The sequence below is a fragment of the Pseudopodoces humilis genome, chromosome 7 (genome assembly GCF_049639895.1).
Source record: "Pseudopodoces humilis isolate 2021_Gansu_Grassland_sample_001 chromosome 7, ASM4963989v1, whole genome shotgun sequence".
Classification (NCBI taxonomy): domain Eukaryota; kingdom Metazoa; phylum Chordata; class Aves; order Passeriformes; family Paridae; genus Pseudopodoces; species Pseudopodoces humilis.
In genome coordinates this window covers 21,253,214-21,278,462 of record NC_142206.1, presented here as the reverse complement: position 1 = coordinate 21,278,462, position 25,249 = coordinate 21,253,214, and the positions used below count along the sequence as shown (strand labels likewise).

At 35.8% G+C, this 25,249-nt stretch overlaps 1 protein-coding gene across 2 annotated transcripts in view; it reads left to right on the top strand.

The window, feature by feature from the left end:
• Window positions 1-25,249, top strand: part of LRRC4C (leucine rich repeat containing 4C) — a 490,474-nt gene that overhangs the window by 165,857 nt on the left and 299,368 nt on the right. The window contains exon 1 of one of the 2 annotated variants that reach the window (XM_088058326.1): window positions 23,949-23,999. The exons of the other annotated variant lie outside the window; for it this stretch is intronic. The gene's annotated coding sequence lies outside the window, so the exon portion shown is untranslated. Of the gene's footprint in view, window positions 1-23,948; window positions 24,000-25,249 lie in introns of those variants that run through there. 2 annotated transcript variants of the gene reach the window in all.

The following is a 25,249-nucleotide window of genomic DNA, read 5'->3' as shown; positions in this document are numbered from 1 at the left end:
TTTGAAATGTAAATTTGATCTATATCATAATTTGAAGTGTTAATCTTTACAAGGTCTTGGCTAAAATCCACTCATGTTAATTACAGCTAGCAGACCAAGTTTCACCTGGCAGATTCCAATGAAGAGAATTGTTTTATTTCTTTCCTGAAGCATTACTAGAGTCTCTTAACAGCTGTCAAGTACAGCCCTGGAGATTTATTAATCAGAAAGAATATTAGTAATATACTGAAGTGGAAGGTGTAATTCAAGGATTTAAATTTTAATTTTCAGATTTTTTTGTAGATTAATGTTATTAATAGGAAAAAATAAACCTTTCAGTAATAACTTACTATGGTTTTCAGTCTGTAAGGCAAAGAATTTCTGGGGTTTTTTTACTAACATGCTCTAGGCAGTGGGGTTAAATGAAACTGGTTTTACAGTCTAGTATATGGCTTGTATCAATGAGACTACTTATGAAATTATTTTCCTGGCCTTGTAGCTGGGTCTGTGTAACCATGCAGTCCAATACAGTTTCAGAAGCTATATCACAAGAAAAATAATTTAACCTCTGAGACAAAGTCTGAGTTATATTTTGTGATATAAATATTTTTCTTGTGCCTTCTGCTCTTTGACTCCCTGATAGTATTTTCTCCACTATTTTCCTTGTTTTTAACAACCAGTGGATAAACTGATGTGTAAGACATGGGCAATTTATTCTGCGTGTTTCCATAAATATGATTTTATAGGAAAAAAACAAATTAATACTGTTCCATAGGAGAATGGCTACAGTTGTTTCCAAGAATGCAAAAGATCTCCATCTTTAACTTTGAATATTAGAAAACAGTGACATGACATATGGCAAGAGCCTGTATTTTCTAAGAAACATTTTTGTTTGCTTTTAGTGAATCACAGTGGCTTTTTGAAGATGCTAGAAGGCCGAGGTTACCTTACTGCTTTGTTTTATATTTAATGATAATGCACTTTGTGTCATTGAGAATATTTAAGGGAAAATCACTTTGCTGCAGCATCTATGATAGAGTCAATGCATAGTGACAAGGAGGTTGCTTTCCTACCTTGCATTAAATGTGACTTGGCAGTGTTAAAAAAAACCCACAAAATCAACAAAATATTGAGTTTTGTTGGTTGTTTAATTTTTTGTTTGTTTTTGTTTGGTTTTTTTTGTTCTTTTCGTTTGTTTGTTTGGTATTGTTTGGTGTTTCTGTTTTTTTGTTTTTTTAGTTGGGTTTTTTTGCTAGCAAATATTTTTAGATATATTGGAAAAAATGACTTGGTAAATGCCCAAGATCTCAATTGGTAGCTTTGAAGGAACAGGTGAGCCACTTCACCCTCCTGAACAGGTCTTAACTGCTACACAGTGAAGGAGTCAGTACTACTAGCTTTCAAAATCTTGTTTTTGTTACTCACTGTAAGTAGGGGGCTCTTCAGATGCAAAGTTCTAAATTTCTACAGTTGATGAGAATCACAGCAGGAAGTTGGAATAGAAGCCAGTTTCTCATTCTCTGATGGCAGATGTGAGCTTGATGGCTGAAAGGAAGTAAGCCCAAACTTTAGCCATTTTAAAAAATCTCCTTATTATTTAAACAATTTGTGATTGCTTTAGAACTTGACTGATGGACTCTGAACTTCTGGGGGTGACAACAGAGTGCAGGTGCTTCTTTTCCTGTCCTAGGTGAGTGGCAGTTTCTGCCTGAAGCCACTCTCTGCCAAGTTACTGTTTACATAAATATTTGTTCTAACTCAGAAAACACATTGAGAGCTGTATTTAAGGTATCTTTTTTCTCTTTAAATAAACAACCCAAGTATAATAGAGTCCCTCTCTCTTACACCTCTCTGCTCTAGCTGCGTTGTGACCTTCTTAGTGCTTCCAATGCAGCAAGTGTACAAGAGCTTATTATTTCATAACCTTCTGAGTACCAAGTTTTGGATTGTTTTTTAATTAACATTTTAATTGCTCATCAAAGTAATTGAAAACTGTGTTGTAAAAATTGTTCATTTACTAATCCCTTTGGTACCAGTTAACACTAAGCTTTTTTCAAGGTCAAACGCATGCTTGTGGTGGTGTTGGTAACTTTCTTTGCTGACATGATGCCAAAGGCTTGGTGGGTAGAGATGTTTTTACCATGCCTTGCAATCTGTCTTTGCCTGTGGTGGGGGAACAAAGGTATTATTCTGTGCAGAGCTGCTTAGGCAACATTTTTTCTGAGAAGATGTATTGCCTTATCGCTTCTCAAAGCCAGCCTTCACTGGCTGTAAGTGTACAAGATGAGCCTCAAGAGATTAATGCTGCTAGGGAAAGTTTCATTTATGACAGTATTCTTCGACTGGGCACTCAGGGATGCTCCTCCCATTGCTGAAATATGATCACTGGAATCTAGGCTAAGGCTCAGTTCCTGGAACTGTCTAGGGAAGACACTGAACAGGCAAGGATTCAAGTAGGCTGGGTCATATTAAGCTGGAAGCTGTACTGAAAGGCTATGAAATAATTGTTCAGATATAGTTTAAACAAGCTATATGAGTCTTCACTAATACTTACAGGAAGCAATGAAATGACCTCCCTAATCAGTTTGTCTTGTATTACTTTGAATCCCCTTTGGAAAATCCTGCTTGTTGTCTTCTGGCCTCAAGTTTTATCTTGCAATGAACTTACCCTTCTTCAGCTAGAGATCTGTCTCTGCTGCGAGGACTCAGAAGACTGGTGAGAGGGAGCTCAGAAAGAATACTGAAATGTGAGATTTATCTATTTTCTCTAAAAATCTACAGTTTCAAATAATTGATGTGAGGTACTGGGAATTATTTTGCCTTCCCACTTGTGCAATGGCAATAGTGATTATTGTTGTATAGTCTAAAATTTGGTATATGAAAAATTAAAATTCTGCTAATGTCCTTTTTCTGTCTAATTTCCTCACATTTCCCTTTAACTCATTCTTTTTGAAGAGGATTTGGGCATCAGAGTCATCATAAACTGTATTATATATCCTTATGCAATACCAAGCAATGAAATTTATGCATTTTCTCCCTGACTTTTAGTTTTTACTAAAAATGCTTTGTTTTGAAATGTCAATACCCTTCTTCTCTGAGGAAATAAAATGTAATGAATTGGAGCAAAAGCTTTTTATTTCAGAGATAGTTTTCTGTCCTAATTTATGTTTTGTTTTGTTTTTTTTTTACAGTATTTGGGGTTTGTTTCATGGCATAGTTGCATAATTATATCAGAAATTCCCTGTGGAACAAATTCCAGGTCTTGACAAACTTGAATTGGTTTTCTCCAGTCCAGAGCCCCTTTGTGAATTTAAGATGGAATATTTGTTCTTTTACCGGCTTTTACTTTATGAAAAATTGCTTAGATAAATTCTGTACTAAAAAGTATTGTCCATTCAGTGACAATTTATTGTAATTTTTTCAGAGCAATTAACTGGTCACAGTGCTTGGTAAAGTTAGCGTATGTTGTTTCAAGTCCGTATAAGCCCATGTTTAGTATTTATTTTTGCATCCATATTAAGAGATACACCTTAATCTATTAAATCGATCAGTTTCTGAAGCAAAAGTATATTGAAAATTGAGCAAGAAGAAAAAAAGAAAAATCACTGAAATAACTTTGATGAACCTTCAAAGTGCCTCTGGTCACAGAACATCTTAGAAAAAGCCCATTTTACTTTGTGCTCATTGGCAAATTAGGATAAATTGCTAGCTGAGCTTGCAGTTGATGTGTAATTGGCTCATCGTCACTGCAAAGGCTTAAGATGGGAGAGTACACTGGTTATTGCCTTGGAAATTATAAATAGGAAGTGTCTGTTATGTTTGAAATGAAAATAAAACAGCTAGAGACTGACCCATTGAAACACTTCATACTTTTCATTGCTAGCAGGAGATCCTCAGTGAGGCAGATCAAATGTAATTATTGAGAGAACATAAAGAAAACATCTTTGTTTGCCCTGTTGTAATGAGGACAGCTCAGCAGGATTGGTCCTGAGTGTTCTGGCTTCTGACTGGGGTACAGGCTTGTACACTGCAGAGTTGGCAGGGGTCTTGGTTGTTTAATTACATAGAGTCATTTTTGCTTTTGCAAGCACTAGTAACTTTCTTTTGAAAAGATGCAGGAGCTTGCTGTACTTAATACACACTTCATGTCCTGAAGGTGCTTTTCAATTATTCAGCAATTAGTGTGAATGCCACTTGGGTGTACTTCTGTCCCTTCATATGTAAGTTGTAGTGACAGATAGAAGCTAAACTTGAAGATGTTCATTTACAGATGGAGGAACAAACCAAAAGGAGTTCTTTTGGTATGTCTGAAATCATGTTCAAAGAATCCAAAGGACTGCTTTCCATGTGATAGCTAATCAATGACCAATTTAGAAATTCGACTTGGTGGTGAACTCCTGATACTTTTGTGTTAGATGAGGGTTCTTAACTCAAGTTCTGATGTTTGAGTCAGCTTACAATTCTTGTACCAATAATTTTTCTTTTACAAGTACTAATTTGAGCATTGTTTAAACCGTTTAGGAAGGAAAGAGTATTTGTACTTCTTCATTTTAGATGAGAATGTTAATTTCTTACAGGTATGATAGTTTAAGTCTTCTGTATCTAAATAGGACAAAGAGGAACCTTTATCCATGGTGAACCTTTATCTCAGGTGACCATGAGCAGAAGTCTGACAGAGGAGTCTGAATTGTTCGCTGAAGAATGATTTTTCTCACTGTGGATTATGTAGGGCCCCAAGGGAGGCCAGTTCCCCAACTTCATTATCTAATATTAGGCAATGTTAATATGCTCTTCTGTCCACTTGAAAACCCAGGATTTGAGTTTCTTATAACAAAGAGCTTTGGCAATAAACACCTACATCTGTAAAAGACTAGGACTTTGAAATATGAAAATAGTGAGCTATGTATGCCAATAATATATAAACAACATTGCTAAAAAAATAACTCATTTTTTACTACAGTTGATAACATTTCTTAGTGATCAGATCATGATCTTAAATTCTTTGGATACTGACCAACAATGAAACCGCAAAGGTTTTATTAGTCATCACGAAAACAGTGAGACAGCCACCTTTAATATTCATATATACTCAAAATCAGAATTTTCTTAGGTTTCTCAGTGTGGAATATATTTAGCCACAAACAACACTGTGAAGTTACAAAAAATCTTGAATTATTTTTCCAGTGGGAAATCCCAACAAATTGGCACTGTTTTCTTTCATTTCCAATTTAAAATGAAAAACTGAATTTCTTGTTTCTTAAAGAATTTGTTTTGATAATTACAAAATGCTTTAGTGTATTCAGTTCAAATAATATTATGTCATAGTTCAAAACAAAGGATATATTAGGGGTTAATATTTTCCTCATCAAAGCAATATTTTAACATTATTTAAATTGAATGGGAATGTATAGTGATTAATTTTGACATTGCTCTCTATGAAATTCTGTCCACAACATTCCTACAAAATGCTGCTTTTTCTCATGGAAAACTGTTTTCCCAGTTTTCACCAATTCTTATAGGAAAGTATTGGTCTCATACACTTCCATAATTTGGACTACATAACTTTTTCCTGAACACATAGAACATTGCATATTAAATTTGTAATCGGTTGCAATTTTAATTTTTTCCCCCTTACATAAAAAAAAAATCATAATCGGTCAAATGTGGCTGAGGTTAGGCAAAAAAGTAGGGAAAATTGGATGACTTTTCATTTCCTCAGATTAACCTGAAATATTAAAATAGTGCTCCCCTCATTAAGTAAAATTACTTTTCACTGTGATAAGATTGATTGCAAATGGGTCATTCATTGAACTGCAACTTTAAATGCACTTTTAAGCACCATGCCTTGTGTCTGAACCTGGCATGAGTGTGCCACAGGTTCACCTTGTGCTCTTCCTCTTAAACTCCCTCAAAACAAACAACAGATGACTGAGTCCTTGGGTCCCAGATGATCAGGATCTGTTTTACTTGACCTTCCTAATTTATTTTTCCTCTTCTAGGTCATCTTCTTATGACTACAAGTACCAGTCAGAATCCTTAATCTCTCCAGAATGTTTGTGACTGCACTTTCAGTTTTTCTGAGTATGGGATCAACTCCTTGTGATAGGAAAATATTTTTGCAGAGCTGTCTTTCTGCATGTAAATCATACTGTTTCTTCCTTTGATTTGCATTCTTCAGAGATGTAGTTTTCTCACTTGATTGATTCTGTGTGTGCAAAACAACCAAATACACAGGAGATCTGTTTTCTTGTTGAATGTGTTACTATTGTCTTCCTCTGTCTGCTCACCTGGAACAGGAAAGAAAATCTTGTAAGAGCTTAGCAGTAACAAACATTGTATTAAGAAATGAAAATATCAATGTTAAGGTAAAATACTAAAACATTTTTTATCCTGTAAGGAAAAGATGAAGAAGATTAATCATTCTGTTGTAATATTGGAAGTGGTTTTGAGTTGATTCACCATGGGTACAAGATTCTGCTTGTGAGAAATGATATGATCATGAGCTGTTTAAAAAAAAAAATATAATGTAAAGTCCAAAGCATGTAGACACATTTTTTTTTTGTTTGTTTCCTAAGGTTTTATTTTATCTGAGCTCAGTTTGAGAGTTTAGGGATTTGTTGACCAATCTAGAAACTTGACTTTTTCAGTCTGATAGAATATTCTGCCCTCATTTGCATAGTCTATGTACATGTGCCTTGAGCAGTTGTGACTGATATCTGACACATGCCTGGGAGAGAGAGATGAAAAACCCTTTTTGTGGGTTGTTTCTTCACTGTCTGCTTTTATATATATGCAGAATGCAGGACACACCTATGAGCTGGCATGTTTCATAGCTTGTGAACTTTGGACTAATATTTTGTGGCTGTTGGGTGCTAGAGACTTTATGGTTTACTTTGGGGATTTTTTCTTAAAAAAATTGTTTTTAACATATATACAATGATTAATGGAGACTTCCACGGAGAGGAATGTTTAAGAGAAGCCTACCCATGTTGTGCTCATATTTTTACTAGTAGTCTACTTGCTGCATTGTTGCCTATTCTCCCTTCCTTTATGTATGGGAGGGATAGGGAAGGGCACAGTGCAGGTACCCTCCTGACAGGTAGTAGAAATGAGAATTTGCCTATTTGAGTAGTGGTTTCTTGATGCATTGGATCAAAAATGTTCATGTTTATGAGATCTTTATGAGATCTTTGAATTATTTGATGTGCCTTAAAACTAAGGATGACCCCTTAAAGAAAACCTGTAGGACACAGTACGTGGTATGTGTAAAACATGGCAATAGAATGAAATTCACAGCAAACTGTTGAGTGAGGAATATTTTTTAAATTAAATTTCATAGAATCACTAAGGTTGAAAAATACCTCTAAGATCATCTATCAACTATTAACCATTAGAAGTAGTTATATATATAAATGCTATATAGAAGTAGTTATTAACTACTGGGTGCTTTTCTTTTCCCTTATAAGATTTGTTTGACTGTCCTTTTATTGAAGCAAAAGAAGACAATAAAATAAGGATAAAATAAATGCATCAAGATTTTTTAGGTCCATTTTATCTTAGGATGACTACAGAACGTGGTTTTAGCAGTGGGAGGTGAATGAAGTTACCTCCACCTGGATTGTGAAAGGAGACTAGTGTGCTTGTTTTCCATCAGAAGGAGGTAGTAGTGTGTAGACAAAAGAAGAGCATTCTTCAAAAACAAAAAAATAGAGGATTCTTCACTGATGTTCAGGACAGCTAGGGGAGCAGAATTTCAGGATATTAGAGCACATTTAGCAGGTAGTGTCAGCAAAGCCTTTATGTGCTTCAGCCTCTAGACATAGTAAAGGATGACCAAACACAGTAAATATATTAAACAGTATTTTTAAAATACTGTCTCAGTATCTGGTGTAAGTAAACTGTGATAATCCTAAGAAAAAATAAAGATATGAAAGGAAAAAGGAGAGGATACATTCTAGAAAATAGTTATTTTGTATGTATGTCTGTCCTCCTGTCAAACAGCTAATAGGGAGGAATGGAAGCCAAAAAATTATAATACTTTTCAGCAATAATCAGGAAATAAGAAATTTTGTACTGCTTTTTGTAGTGAGTCGGTTTTCTGCAAAATGAAGCAGTTTCCTTTTCCAGAGACTGGGAGAAGCAAACACTTCACCAGTTTTAAACAATTTTGCATTTCCTCCTGGCTGATCTTTTAATGGTATTTCTTCTCTGACTCATGCCAAGAGCTATTTCAGCTTGACATGCCGCAAGTGCATTTTCTGTCTATAATGAAATGGAGAAATGTGAATGATGGATGTGCAGTAGGCTTGCTCACTCCTCTATGCCTTGCTATTGATAAGTAAGCTGGGGTAGCCAGAAATGAACTTGTATTTACTTGAAAGCCATCTGGGCTCCCTTCATTCAAGTTGTCTGTAGCACTGTGGGTGTCCTCTTGTCCTTGCAGTGTTTCATTCCTCTCGCCACAGAAGATTTCTACTTTTCTCTTTACCTCAGGCCTTGTAAATAAGTAAAATGAAACAGGTCACTTTTTACATGGTATCTTTTAAATGTACCATCTTTCCTCTTCTGCAGACAGCTAGAACACTCCATGGTAGCTCTATTAACTTCAAGAGCATGTGTTAATTTTTCACTTGATTTCTACAGTGCATACATACTGACACTGCTATAACCAGACTCTAATCTGCTGTTGCTCAGTTTACAAGCAAAAAGTGAGGATGGTATTTCCTTACACCCTAAAGACTCTTTAGTAGAAAAGAAATATTTCAAGCAGTGAGGGTCAGTTGCTGACAGCAAAAGTTACAGCTCAAGCTTGTCAGTTTCTCCATGAATAATATCTTTCTGATTTTACATTGGGTATTTCACATGTTCACACTTATTCGTTGGATTTTGCATCCACAGTTAAGTGTCCTCTGCCACTATTATATGGCATTCTGACTTTGAGCTCGTTATCTGGCTCCTGTTAGAGGAAGCTGATAAGAAGGTTATGAGCACTATCATCCCCCTTCTGACTAATGTCAGCTCAGTTTGGGTGGTAGATCTGTCATTTCCTACCAATTTAGCTTTCAGATATGTGTGGAGTTCTTTTTTCACAAAACGAAGGTGAAGCTGACCAAAAAGTTCCTGTACCTTACCTCTCTCTTTGCTTTAGCAAGTTAATTTCAAGTAATCTTAAGGTCTCATTTAACTTCTAAATGCTTGAAATAGAAAAATCTGTAATATTTTTTCCTCTATTTGAGATAAACTATGCATTTGTGAAAGTAGTCAGGACAAGTAAAACTCAGTCACATCATGGAAATAGAAATAGCCTCATGGATAGGGAAAACAGGTCTAAATTCTGACCTAGTCTTTACCCCTGTAGGAAGACAAAAGGTGTGCTGGTGCATCCAGTGGGACACTGGGAAATCACAAAAACAACTTGTGAAACCCACGGATTCTATAGCACGCAATTGGAAATCACCACTCATGTCTCCATGAATGACATTTCTGTCATTTGGCAGAAATCTTAACACCAAAAGACTCCTCTCTCCCTCCAACAGTTACTGTTTTGGCCACATAAAGACGTTGCTACTTGAGCTTTGGTTGATGCATTACATTTTAGCAAATATTAGATCAGATAAAAAATATCTTGAGTAAACTAACCAGAAGTTCTCCATGTCTTCAGTCACACACAGTCTTCAAACTGAGAATGTTATATGCTAGTTATTTTATACAGCTGCTGGATTTTTAAGAGAAATTAACAAACTACAGTTTCCAGTCGGAGTAATAATGTTTGGTTTATAGTCTTTTCTAGCATTCCTGTACTGATTCTGCAGTCTTCCATAATTTGAGATATTTTAAGGGATCTAATTGCTGTGTGCTTTTACTTTCTATTACAGATAATTTTTAAAAAAATTATGCTTATAGAATTAACCTTCAGAAGCTGAACAGTGCAAGTTGAATGGGCCTGTAGTTATAGGCTACCTGATATCCAATAAATTCTGTTTCTAAGTTTGACCCTTGACAGTGTTGTCAGCCAGCAGCTGTGGTAAGAACATAGTAAATCCAAAGCTGTATAATCCATTCTTTTTGTTACAGTATTTATTATTTTTCAAATCTACAAGAAGCCTGAATCTTGAGCATTGAGATTATCTTTTCTCTCTACTGTAATTAACAGTATCTTCTCAGTTCAGCTGTGAATTGTTAACTGCTTAGGATGATCTTATCCCATTGAAAACTTCAAATATTTAAAATGATACATGAGAATGTCCATAATGTGGTTCTAGGAGGGGAAATGATTTTGAAATAAGTCCTACTTTGAATAGAAGATGCTGGTTATTTCTAGGTGTAAAACAGACAAAAATTATTAATTTAAAGCTTCAGGCAATTGGATATGCATTTTCCTGTACTCTTCTCCGATCTTTAAAATGGATTTTTGCCCTCCTTCTTTCTAGCTGAGAATGTTAGTATTCAACACACAATATACTATTAAGACTCTCTAAGTATTAGAAATCTGACCATGCTTATGCTGGGGTTTTTTGGTGGGATTCTCTAATGTAATGTATACATAATTGTTACTGAGGGGAGACCTCATTGGGATCTACAGCATCCTCACGAGGGGAAATGGAGGGCAGATCTCTTCTCCCTGGTAACCAGTGACAGGCCCTGAGGCAGTGACACAAAGCTCTGTCAGGAAGGTTTAGGTTGGATATCAGGAAAAGATTCTTCCGGCAGAGGGGGCGTTTGGGCACTGGAACAGGCTCTCCAGGGAAGTGGTCTCAGCACCAGCCTGACAGAGTTCAAGAAGTGCTTGGACAATCTTTTCAGGAACAGGGTGTGATTTTTTGGGGCTGCTCTCTGCAGGGCCAGGAGTTGGATTCAGTGATTACGTTGTTAGATGATAGGGAGGCATTTATTGACATGAAGCTTGAAGACTTCCTTATTGTCCTATCAAGTGAAATTTAAGGTTATAAAAATTCAATAGCTTGAAGATGCTCCAGTAAACATCTGAACTTGAAAATTAGACAACCACATCTTGATGGAGAGGTGCTGAGTGATTAATTTGGTGTTTTCCAAAGGCCTGTAGTTTATTCCTGAAATTATTTTCAACACTGTTGATAATTAATGAAAATACACTATGGGTTGAAACCACCTTATTTTTTGGTTACTGACTTGATTTTGGATTAAAATATAGAAGCCTAAGGCAGATTTTACTGGAGATTTGTGTGTCTGGGAAGAAGGGAAGAGAATTCTAGCTCCATGCCACATCTACTTTGACATAGTGTTTTCATATCCAGGCTAGTGTCATTGAAAATTAGCATAGTTGTTCTACCACTTTAATGAAGACTTTATCATTTCACTTTGGAATATATAACTTAGAAAAAGTATATGTGTTAGAATCACAAAATAAATCTCTTATGAGATCATGTATGTATCATCTAGACTTTACTGTGAAATCCTAATTTTGAGCTACTTCTATGCATTGCATGTCCTTTCTGTGGGAGAGCAATGAATGGCCTAATGAACCGACACTTTGCTTGAGTTCTGCTTTCTTGTCTTTATGAATGGCTTGGTGCACGGCTGCCCCACTCGAAGAAAATGTCCAACTTGTTGTTTTGGTTTTTATTTTAAGTTTTTGGTTTGTTTTTTTTTAAAGTTTTTTAGTGTATTGAATTGCCATTTACAGCAGCTTACAGAGCATCCCTAAAAAAGGTTGCTCTTGATGGCTGAATGTAGTGACATACCTTATAAAAGAAATGGGAGCTGTTCTTTTTTCTGCTTGATTAAATACATATTATTTAATGTCTTTTAAGCTAAAATTTTCTGAAGAGCCATTAAATGGAATAGCTGAATGATGAATTTTCAAAGTACAAACCTCTCTTCAGCTTAATCATAGGATCTCTGATATTTTAATTATGTTTAAAGGCCTCTTGAAGTGACAAGGTTGATATGAAAAAATAACATGCAATCACAAAATAACTGCATGTTATGTTTTTCAAAACACTGAGGTAGCTACATAATAATTAGTTTTGGAGCTATTAAATGAAAATGCACAGCAGTATTCAGGAATATGTGATTACTCAGAGGATTTCTTTATTAAATCTCTATCTTGCATTAAACAATAAGTGTCCCCCTTCCTCCCTTTATGCAACACCTTGTGTTAGATGATGTTAAAGTATTTTCCAAATTTTGTTAAAGTAATCCCTGGGGCAAATCTGCTCAAAGCAAAGGCATAATATCAGTGACTAAGGATGGACATTAGTTAGTTAATACTGAGTGATGCTGTACAATAGGAGGGTGGACAAAAGAGAAATACTTCTTTTTGAGAATATTTTCAGTGCAAAGAGAGATCCACTTCAACAATGGCATTGCCAGGTCTGATTTGCACATTTGGACCTTGTGGTCTGTAATCAAGCAAGAAATTTTTATCTCTTTTGCAAATATTGAGTACTTTTTATAGGTTATTAATGAGTTGAAAAAAAAAATTACAATGTTTTTCTGAATAGACATTGAAGACATTTTCTCCTAATTTTTAATCCTGTTTTTTATTTAGTTTTTATGGTACACCAGTACTTTAAGGGCTACTATATAAAGATCTTCCATTCTCTACTCCCCTCCCCACAAAGAGTAATGAGAACTCAAAGCAGAACACTTACTTTCTGAAGGACAAATAGTTTGGGGGAAATTTCAGCTGCCAAGCAGCAGGTATGCAAGAAGGATGTTTGATTCCAGACAGGTTCGACATCTGTGTAGCAAAAGGTTTGCAGTAAAGCCTGTAACAAACCAAGGAAGAGATATGTTTGCATCTAAAACCAGCTTTTACATCAGTGCTTCCTTCCTCTTGTTATTACTATAATAATAACAATAATAATAATAATAACAGCAGCAACAATAATAATAGTTATGATTATGTGATTCTGGCATCTGTTTTACAAAACATTGAATCACCTGTGGGAACTGCAAGGACAATAATGGATTGAATGGATCTGGATGTGCATAGTAATATGTAGTAGAGATGGAGTGCATGCAAAATAGGCACAAAGACACAGAAAGCTGAGGCTATTGTGCTTTACCATGTGTAGTGAGTCAGAAGAGATGTTTAATAATGAATAATATCAGAAAGAGGAACATTCACAACACAGCCAATTTTAAAAAGGCGAACTGTAAAACAGTTTGGGTGGTTAGGGTTACTGAGAAGACTGTTTGTACCTAGGGTGCCTGAAGTTTAGAAAGGGAGTTAAATCAATGTACCAGATATACCTGGTGGAAGTAATAGTTGATGACAAACATGACACAGGGGTGCATTTGCTCTGGGTGATGCTTTGGGGACTGCAAAATATTCCAGCTTGCCCCATTAAATGGTCATACTCAGTACTGAAAGAAATGCATTGAAACCTGTTTTATAAGCACCTTTTGAACACAGAGCTCTGAGAAATTCTTTCTGTGGCTGAATTGTCCATTGTCTTTAAATCTTCCAGGTGTAGAAGGCCTTGGGTTTTTTTGAAGAGTGTGTGTAGGAAAAATTATGGGATTTGAAAATGAGAACTTGGTTACTTGTCTTCACCAAAACACAGAACAAGTTATTTATCTTGAGGGAACTGTAGTGCTAGAAAACGTTAAGGAAACCAGATATCCTAGAGATCATTGGTAAGAAAAAATATATAATATATCACCATAGTGGCTGACAGCCTGAAAGTGAAAAATAATTAAAAATGCTTCTTGAATTACAGGTTTTGTTATAAATGGCAGAGTTAGCAGGAAGATTAATTGTTCTTGGCAGCAGACAAATTTTTATCCATTTTTGAAGGAAGTACAGAAGTAGTTCTACTCTTATACATTACTATGACTGTTCAGAATGTTTTTATCATTCTCTGAGCCTGAGAAAATGGACACACAGTGTCCATGATTTTCAAATGTAATAGTGAGTCATAGATACAACTTTCTAAGCTATATTTTTGCTATGAGCATTTGAAGTTTCATTCTGATTAAAAGAAAAAAAAATTATATGCAATAATAATGCAATTAATAATTCAAGTCTTATAAAAAAGCATCCTTTTCTATTAGTTCAGTAATTGACACATATACTGCATTATATTTTTTATTTTAGCTTGAAATAATTTCTTTTCCAAACTTCCCTTGGGTTAGAATAAGTAAAAAAATAAATTCCCTCTTCCCCTCTCCCTCATACACTTAACTCCCAGTCACTGCTGTATCTGTTAGGTCAACAGAATTCCAACAAGTTGTTTTCCTTGTGTTTTTCAATGTACAGAATGATAGAGGGCATAGTGTGGTCTCTATATTTTAATTCAGGAAAAGCTCAATCACCGATAAGCTGATAAGTGCATGCTTGAGAGTTTGGGTTTTTTGGTCCCTCCAATGATCTTTTGGTTCTCTTCATTCCAAATGTTAGAGAAGACTTTGGTCATTTCACCACAGTCAGAGAGCAGTACTATGTCTCTCAGATATTTTCCAAGAACATTTATTTCTTCATTCACTGTCACAGGGAAGAAGTGACAATGAGACTCTTCTCATTGTAGACACACTGATAGTTTTTAAAAGATTTTTCGGGACCATGAGTGAGTCTTATCATACTGCTTTTGCTGTTCTGCATTGTGGCAAAGTGGTATTTTGTGGCAGCAGAAGTGGACTAAAACATCCATAAAACTGAGTGGCATTAGCTGATCTGACAGTATTATTAGTCTACGGCAGAGAAATGTCAGAGTATGCAATTGTTCATTCTAGATTTGAGTCAGGATAATATGTAAACATCTCTAACTTTCAAAAAAGCTTCTTAATGATCAGCACCGCCATTGCTACATTCTATTCTGCATAAAAAAATAAAAAAGGTAAGTAAGACATCAACAACCTTGTCCTTAGTATGCAGAGATAGATGCAATTCTTGCAGCTTACTGTGAGGTGACAGGTGCTTGATAGAGCAAGCAGCACAAAGGAGCTGGAGCTGTTCCTGCATATGGAGCTGTCTGCTAACTGTCTAGAATTAGAGTCCTCTGTTTATGAGACTGCCCTCCCTTGAGGGTTTTTCTAATTTTAGCAGGAGCTGCTCAGTTGAGGCTGACAGAATTCAGCTATAGATACAACAGCAAGATAGATAACATGTAATCAGAGAGTAACACTTAGGGAGAACCTGTGGTGTCTTCATGCCAGCATAACGACCTTGTGTTTATTAAAATAAATATCCTCGAGCAAGGCAGTGCCAAGGAGTTCAATAACAGAAACATTTTCCTGTCCTCCTGCTGCTGAGTGAACAGAGTCTGAAGGTGCTACCTCTAATTGAAAGCATTCTGCTTGCTCATAACAGTTAAGGCTAATTTATTTGTTTATGACAAATAACTGCATGCAGCGTACATGGGAAAGAGGTGGTATAAGGCAAAATTGAGTTAAATTTTCCAGCTGTGCTGAGAAATGATGGTAGATTCCCTGCACTATTCTTGTAAGTGATGCTGATGTTGGTAAAAATAAGGTAATAAAAATGTATCAAGGTTGTTGCAAGCATTTTTCTGTTTTACAGGTAGGTCGATTTTTCCAGTGACACTTTCTTATGGCATCTTCAAATGTCTGTGATTCTGGTAATAATATGTACCATTCAAACTTCACTCACTATGTGAGATCCAAACTTGCAAAACAGGAAGCTAAACTGGTCACCAGCAGTCTTGTGTTCTTGATAATACCTCTATCCAGATATACGTGGTCCTGAGCCACCTGTTCTAATTGACTTGAGTTTTGAGACAAAGATTGGATTTGGGTGATCTCAGAGGTCCCCCCAGCTTCAACTATTCTGTCATTCTGTGAAATTGTCTGCTGATAGATCCTCATACGTTGTCAACTGACATATCCTCAAAATACCCCCACAAGATGGAAAATTCTAGAGTTATAGAACTGACAGAATAGCTCAGGGTAATGCAGTCATCTTTGCAATGTAGAATATCGTCAAGTATGCATTCCTGATACTTCTTTTTCAGGAGGATTTGATTTCATGGGCAGCAGCTGGCTGATCCTTTGGTGCAGCTGCTACTTAGTGTATGGCCAGATGAGATCAGGTAGTTGAGGACTTTGCTCACCCAGGTTTTCAGTATTTCCAAAACTGGACATACACATCTTTCTGCAAAGCCAGCTTTTGACAGCCTTCATGGCATTTCCTTTTCTTTAAACTTAAATGCAAGTTTAAGCAGATTACTCTTGTTGCAGTTTGTGTTAATCTCCTTTCATGTGTCACTGGCAGTGTTCAGGAGGGTCTCTCTATTCTTGACAGCTTCCCATTAGGCATTAAGGTAAGACAGCTCATGAACTTTTTCTGAAGACTAACCAGCCTCATTTTCAGTCCTCCTTATCCATCATGTTCATCAGGCTCTAACTCATACTGGCTGCAGTTCAACATGTACCTCAACATGTCTTGTAATCTGTGTTTTATACACGAAGTACCCACGGACAGCAGTTGAGTCTCACAAGTGCTGTAGAGGGAAATAATCACTTTCCTCAATCTGCTGGCTGTCACTTTGCTGATGTAGCCCTGTGTGCTGCTGGCATGGGTTACTCCATCCCAGCGGCAGGGCTTTGCATTTGCCCTTGTCAGACTTCATTAGGTCTCTGTCAGCCCGTGTCTGTGGAAGGCCAAAGTGCCTCTGAAGGGATTGATTGCAGGGACAGAGGCATCACAATTTCCATATAATATTTTATTGTATTATCTTCCACATGGATAGGTTTTTGGTTTTTTGGTTTTTTTTTCCTTAGGACTAACTTGGTTCTTCCTTTTTATGCAGTTTAAATCTGCTACTCTTGGTCATGTAATCCCTAAGCATGGAAAATGAATTCATGCTATCCTCTTTTTCTGAGCTCTTTAGGTATTTGGAAACTTATCATAACCTATTACTCTTTTATTGTTTTCTCTCCTCCTCCTTTTTCACAGCTCTTAATCTCTTTTGTAATTTTTCTTGTTTCCTCGGGACTATCTGCAGTTGACCCTAATCTTCATTGAAATGCCTGAAATTTGACGTGATAGTCTGTGTGAGTCTTTATCCTTTTTAAGTATGGTAGAGGATAATTTCCGGCCTTTTCAAGGCTGTGTATTAGCAGGTACATCCCAAATACAATTTACTGCTTTTACAACAGCATAAAATTAAGTTTAGCTCCTGAACCATAAAAACCTCCAAATCCTTTTCTGTGAAACCATTTTTCCACACTTCCACACTATTTGTGTAGGAGGGTGATGACCCTAGAGTCAAAATATTGTCCACCTTTAAGGATAATTTTTCTTGGTTCAGTTTGGTTCTTTAAATCATAGTTACACACTGTCAAGATGACAACCACTTAGAAGCATAGAAAAAAAAGTTAAAACTTTCAGTATCCTCATCATTAATGAAAACACTGAGTGGACCTGAATCATGAGGAACTTCATGATTCAACTTCAACAGATGTATTTGTTTCATTTGATGAAATGGCATTGATAATACCTTCTGAAAATTTTTCCCTGAGCAACTTTGCCTCTGTGATAATCTGTTTTCCACTATGTTGTGCTTTTCCTCCTGTTTATATCTGATGGGGCAGTGTCAAAACCCTGAATTCATGTGCTAGGAAACCATCATAAAACCTTTTATATTGTAGTAGAAAGAAATTGCTAGTTGTTACACATTTGATTGCTTTGGTGGCTTTTTATTTTTTTCTACCAGTATTTTTCTGAGAACTTAAATTTAAGTAAAACCCTCAAAACTCCCCAGCTGTGTTTTGTTCCCAAGAGTAGAAAATTTTTGCCCTCCTCTGGTCCCACCACAGTACTGTATAGTAATATTGTTATCAAACAACATGCCAAGTGTCAGAAAATTGTCATAGGACACTGCATATGTTGCTAAGAGGTCATGATCACACAATATTCTTTTCCTAATAGACAGCTATTTAGTTAAATTTCTTAATTATCATGAGTCCAAATTCTTTCTGTTTACTTACTTATTTATATGATGGGACTAGGTGACTAGGTCCTGCTGTAGATCTGCACACCTTTGTAATACCTAGATTGTCATGTGATCAGTTTAAATGCTTGGCATGCATATTCTGGGGCCCTCCTTTGTTCTTTTCTGTGATTCTTCTGCTTCATAAATTTTTAGGATTACTCATAATTTTTCTGCCTCTCTATGGGTTTCTGTTAATTTCTTCCCTCAATTATGAAGAGACCTGTAACTCAGTAATCAAAATATTTTTTCATCTGTCTGGGCTGTATTATGTTGCCATGAAATACATCCTGTGGTCAAAAGATGAATATTTCTGGACCCTCCTCTGCCTAAGCACACATTGTCGTTGTATCTGCTTTCTCCCTGAGCCCTATACATTTGCCTGAAAGTACTGAAAACCCAAAATTTGATTGTGTCAACCCTTAAACCGCTACTTTCCTTTATAGACACCTTTTATTTTCTTAGAGAAGCAATAGCAGTATCTGCACAATTTGTTTATATTCACCAAAACAAGTCAGTAGCTTTAGAGGAAATTTTTCAGATACCGCTTTTAAATGACACAATATCTCCCAGAGCTTTGTGTAGTTGTATTAGGAATGCTTTAAGAATTGAAATACCCTAATTTCAAAAGGAACTAGAAAACAAATTTCAATCTGATTGCTTTTCCACCCAGATTCTATATGGCTCCATATTGACTATGGATACCTGCCAAAATAACTTGGATTAGGTCATCTCATCAATAAGCAATGTCCTTCCAGGAAACCACTTTAATTCAATTAATGTGGCAAGTCAAGCTAGGTCAGAATTGAAATTCAGTAGATATTTGTATTGCAGAGACATTTGTTAATTACATACAGTTTTACATAAAGGACCTCATCAGATAAAGGCCTTAAAGGGTTTCCCCTTTTTTTCTTTTCCTTGTTTTTACAGAGGCATCCAATTGTAATCAAGACATCAATGTACATTCTGTGCAGGTAGAGGAAATTAACACTACATGTGTCAGATACTCCATAGGAAATTTAAAAAAAAATTAACAGAGAGATGCAGGGGGGAGGTGGAGAAGAGCAGCCAAGTGAAAGGCATTTAAGTGGAACTTCATTGATGAATAAAAGCCCCAAACAGCAAAGATAAGAAGAAACACTCATACCTTGAAAAAAAAGGTCAGGATAAAACTCTGTCAAGATAAAACATACACTCTGTGTATGATGTGTATGATTACATGCAATAATTGCTGAGGAAATACTAGAATTTAATGAAAGTCACCTAATAACAGTATTTGTGAGACCATCTCTGCATCTCTTCCACTGTTCATATTTAATATATTGAAAACAGGCAGGCAACAACATTGTACTTGATCACAATTTTACTCTAACAGCAAACTTCTAACGTGACATTTTAAAGTCTGCCAAATTCAAACAAAAGATAATAGAGAAGATGATAATGTACATTGTGTACTTTTGTTAATTGACAGTGCAAGTAGAGTTAGATGATTTCTGGTTGAAATAGTAAAGTGCTGCAGAGAATAGTTAAATGAGTTTTGTATGTTCCAGCATTAGATGAACCAGAAAATATAAAACATGTCAATGTCTGAATTCTTGATTTTTGATAGACATATTTAAGAAGTTAAAAGTTCTTTGCCTCATGTTTTACTTCATGTAATCTTGTGCTGGTTTCTCAGGAGCATTTAAATATCCTCTATCCCAAAAATGTTTTTGAGTTAGAAGGCAAATGTCAAGCAAGATAGTGAAAGGTGATACTGTTTTTCTGTGCATCAGTGTAATTGATATATTAATGTCCAAGCTGCCTGTCCTGTTACGAGAATGTAAATTGCTGAGATGAATTCCAAGAAGAGTTTCAAGAAAGGCCTGTGATTTGCAAACTATAACCAGTGAAAGACTTGAGATATTCAGTCTGCTAAATTTATCAAAGTGTTGATTGAGAGATGATCTCGGAATAACTTTCAAGTATATTCTTAAGAAAGCAGTTGCACATGGATTATTCTTTATCAAAGTTGCGAATGTGGCCTCACCATTCATATGTAAAACAAAATGAGGCTAGAAATAAAGCTAAAAAAAAAAAGAAAAAGACATGAAATATAACACAGCACAGTAGAATTTCTTCTTTCTTTATTAGTGCTGTTGACTCCAAGGTCTTTGCATGGGAGGAAGACCAGACCCACTGATTCCAGTCTCCCAGTTATGACAATTATTATGTTTTGAGGATATCAGTAACAATACTGAATGTAAAGCAGCACTTTCAAGAAAACAACTGTCTCTAATCCTTTTCAGGACCTGATTTGTTAGCCTTCCTGTTTCCATACATCTTCAACTGAAGATGCAACTCTTTGAAGCATAGAACATTAAATCAGTAACAGACATCTGCTAAAATGAAATTGGAATGGTTGGTAATACCATGGGATTTATAGCCAATAGCAACAGGCAGGTGCTGAGGCAGATTTATCAATGCATTATAATGATGTGAAGTGAAAAAACCGCAGCAGGAGAGCAAGGACCTGCTTTTCTTGTTTGTTTATTTAATGCAGTCTTCTAAGGGACACATCACATTTCTGAATTTGGGTGGTTTTATTGACTCTTGCTACCTGAATGAGGTCTGAATTGCAGCCACCAAACCAATTTGTTTTGTCAGATTTGAAACTCCAGCCTTCTTTAACAAATAAAAACCCCAAGGATTGGATTGGGAGATGCTGGCAATCTTATTGTTCTCTTGAGCCATTACTGCTGTGAGGAAGTGAAAAAGGCAAATATCCAGGGAGTTGGCTGGTTTGGCTTGATGACATTTAGAAGCATGACTCATGCAGTCAATACAAGATATAATCATGTTGTATTTTGTGAATCCTACATGGTAGAGGAAAATATAGTTGTTTGTCATCATTACTTGTCCACCCTACCAGTGGCAGAGCTGTCATCCAGACTGATTACCGCAATGCAACAGAAACTGCAGCGGAAGTGCCAAAATAATTTCAGTAGCTAGAACAGAACAATAGCTTTGTTTAGGTAGTTTAGTGACTGATTTAGTCAAGAATGCACTAAGTGTAGGGCAATAAAGATTCTAGGATTTTTTTTTTTTTCTGTGCTGTTTGTTTTACAGTAATGAAGTGTTTTCAGGCCAATTTTTATCTAAATATATTGTTGATTTTTCTTTTGTTGAGTACAGTGTTTAACAAAAGCAGTAATAGTCAATTTTAAACATATTTTTAAAAACTTATTAACTCAAAAATAGGTGTTTGAATCTGATTCAAACAAGTTTTTACATTATTTTTTTGTCTGGAAAAAGAAACAATTGAGGTGACTTGTGCTGTAACCAAGGTGCTTTCTAAGCTTGCTCCCATATTTCTGCATGCAAATTCTAATGGCTCCTGGATACCTAGGCCCATTTTATGACTGAAATCTTACTTAATTTGCAGTTATAAAGCACCATGGACACAATTTCAAAAATTAAATGAGACTTCCACCTTGAAATATATTCTTTTAATGTCATATAATATTTAGTAAGCCTGGGAAAGTAATGAGAATATTATTATGGAATAAAGCTATGCTTATATCTCAGGTTCATGGATTTTATGGAAGAATAACCTGATCCTAGATCTTGTGAGATTTCCATACCTATGCAGCATAATTTCCAAGCAGACATGTTCTTAGCTGCTAATTTGCAATGCAGATGAAAGAGTCCTCCAGTAGCAAGATTTCAATCTTTTGCCAGCAGCTTAAATTTTCATTTAAGACAATGTTTAAGAAATATTCAGAAGATAATGTAGCAGAACTCATTAAGAGAAGACATCAGTGTAATACACAGGATATTCTAATTATTACCACAAAGTTAAAAAAAAAAAAAGGTGTTTTCAGAAATGTCTTAAATCAACTGAAGTAGGACTACTACTTGGTGGGAAGATTTCAACTTCTCAGAAAAAAGATAGGCTTGAAAGAATTGGTAGAATCTACTACAAAGGATTATTCATATTATGCTGCTATGAAAGTGAAAGAGGTTTTTTAGGAAAACAAATCTTTGGCTTGTAGATGTAAGTGAAGGGTGGGGTGTTTGTACCTAGACAAAACTACCAGGTCTTTAAGTCCAAAACAGGATGTGATCTCAAACACACATTCAGCATGTGTAATGCAGTTGCTACTGGACAAAGTTTTAGAGCAGAACTGTCTAAGAGATAGGAGAAAAAACCTGAAAGTAATGAATCTGTGTCCAAAAACTAAGAAATATTGCTCCAAAAAGAATCCTTCATCCTAGCTTAAGATCTGCCAACTTCTGATCAGATAAAGGGGATGCTGAAAGCTCTCAGACTGCTTCAGCTAAACTCTTAAGGGAATGGATTTGTATAATTTATAATACACACATATTAGTATAAAATATTTTATATGGGCATTTTCCATATGTATAAAGCATTATAGGGTAGTTGAGGTTGGTGGTCAAGCCTCCTGCTTACAGCCAGGACAGCTTGGGGTCAGACCCATGGCCTTACCCAGATGGGTCTTGAAATTCCCCAGGGACACCAAGACTGCAGTTTCTGTGAGCAGCCTCATTTAAAGCTTGATTATTGTCATGACAGAGGAGTCAGAACCTGTGAGCTCTATCTCATCTTCCTCCCTTACACCACTGTGAAGATATCCTCCTGTAGAAGCTGCCCCTGCCACCTCCCAGCCCCCCTCGTTATTTGTTCTGAACAATCCCAGCTCTCTCATTTTCTCCTCACAGGACGAGTGAATCTAACCCTATCCCAGTCGCCGTCCACTGAACTTGCTTCTGCTTATTCTTATCTTTTTCTGTATTGAGAGAGAAAATGATGTGCTGTTTTCAGTAATTAAAAATCGACTTTTGTGTAAAAGTTCTCTTATAACTATATTTTGATTTTTTTTTTTGGCCCCCAATTCTTTGGGGACACACTGCTTCTCAGGAGAGGCATAAGGCTTCCTGCCAGACTTAACAGTTTGCCTGATCTCAGATTTCATGGGAGATCTCAGAATAGAAGAAAAAAAGGACAACACAGAAAATACCTCACCCTTCTCTCCACTGGAAATCTCAACATGTGCTACTTTTTTTCCCTTAGGGTAAGGAAACTTTTCTTTAGAGTCTCTTTGGATCACAATCTTTATTTACTCAAGACTGCAGGAACACATCCTTCTGCAATCCAATCAGCTACTGTAGTTTGCCCTGTGAAAAGCTTAAAATCTACATGGTTTCAAGCAAATTTTAGTTTGATGTGATTGCAGCCCTTTTTTTTCCCTTCTTTATGGCGAGTTGTTGATGCAGAGGAGAGGAAGCTTGGTTGTCCAGTCTGAGTGCTTAAAGCCTGCCAATTGTATGGTATGACAAAAGAAAGTAAAAAATATATATTTGTTACCACAGCAACAATAAAACTCTTCCTCTAGCTGCATTGAAAAACAACATCTATTCTCTCCTCTTGAACTGTTAAGAAATTATATCCAAAGCATTTTCTGTGAGATATTCTACACTGAACTTTAACATGTATTGGTTTATTAAACTTAGACCTTTACCCCCAAGAAAACATTGTATTCATGAAAGGATGTCATAAAACTCAATTTAGTTTTCACTGCAACTTTTTCATAATTAAATTAAATTAAAAATGTTTTATACAGAAAAACATGATGAAAATCCAAAGTGTGCATTGTACTTTGCTGTATTTTTTGTCCCTGTTCTGTTCCAGAAATCGTAGTATGGAGATGGACAAGTTTTTGCAAAGCTGAACTAAAGTTACCATTGGCACAGTGTTATTTGGTTTCCCACTGAGGGATGTCAGTTGTCAAAGTGACTGAGATGTTATTACAGACAGCACTGCTTTTGAATTTGGTCTTTAATGCTTTTGTCCTCATAGCTGATTTTTTTACCAGTTTGTACTATGTGTTTCATGTTTGCTCCAATATATTGTGGAATATGCTGTGGTGTGGGTAATGATAAAGTGGTACATCCTTTTAGATAAAATTCTATTTGCTGCTGTGATTTCAGGGACAGAGTTTGATTGCCCACTCTTTAAAGAAGTTCAGTTCCAGCCACCTGCTTCAGTACTTCCAGCACATCTGATGACACTCTTAGCTAAAGGTATTATCAGTTCAGCAGACTACTGCATTGCTTTATAGCATCTTCAGCAGAAATATTTCATTTTATTCCTGTCTTGCATGTAATTCATATAATACAAAGAGTTTTACAGTCAGTCAAACTGAGGTAACATGAATTGAACAACTCATGAAGGTATTTGTTTGTTTTGGTTTTTATTTTTGTCCTTCCCAAATCAAACCTGTCTCTTTATTTGTGCATTCCCTTGGCAAAGCAATTTTCTCTTGAAATACAAAGTGACATTTGAATAAAATTGAATCAATTTAGTAAATTTTTTTCTAAGAAAATAGTTTTAGAAGCATCAAAATGAAGTTTCTACTTATTTTTCTTTTCCCCTGCTTTAAATTTTATAATGTGTCTATATGACTTTAGAATATTTTGTATTAAAAGCCATTGAAGTTCCTAATTCCTTTGGGTGCTAAAAAAAAAAAATCTTTCTCATGTTCTCTTTAACTTTTGATGACAGAGAATTATTGTGCGTGGTGAATACATACTAGAGCCAAGAACAAAGCATTCTGAAGTATCAGACTAACATTTTAATCCTGGTACACTGTGATTTGCCACAGTATTTCACCTTTAAACAGCGTCTGTAATTAAAAATCCAGTCTTTGAACAGAAATTACTCATTATTTTCCTGTACTGATATTTAATTGCTAATGGTATATTTTTGGATGCCTTTTGTGTTCCATTTTCAAGAGGCTGATATTGTGATATTTACCTCAAATCTACACATAATTGTCTCCCCCATTTAAGGAAATTGCTGTGCTTAAGTGACAATCTCGACTAGAGTTTATTTCCCTGTGGTATGACTTGGGGTTATATAACTACGGTCATGTTAGTGAAACAACTCAGCCTGTCTTAAAGATGCTTTGAAAAATGGCTAATAAAGGTTTTTTTTTTTCTTCAGCTACAATGTTGTAGTTACTTAGAATGCAGGAAAGATGCAGAGTAGATCTGCTGAGCTGCTTGTATCAATTGGGTGAAAATGCTGTTCAGTGACACAACTATAATTTTTAAATAAAGGTACCTCTTTATGAAAATATGAAATTGATATGAAAATATCAAAAATTGGTATGAAAAATAATTGTGTTACTCTGTTCCACAGATAAATCATATACAGGGTGCTGTTTGCTTCTTTCTTCAACTGCTTTTTCTCCTCTACTCAGAAACTGTCATACATTTTGAGCAGCTTCTGCTCTGTAATTTCATGATCAATTTTTACTTAACCTCTAAGA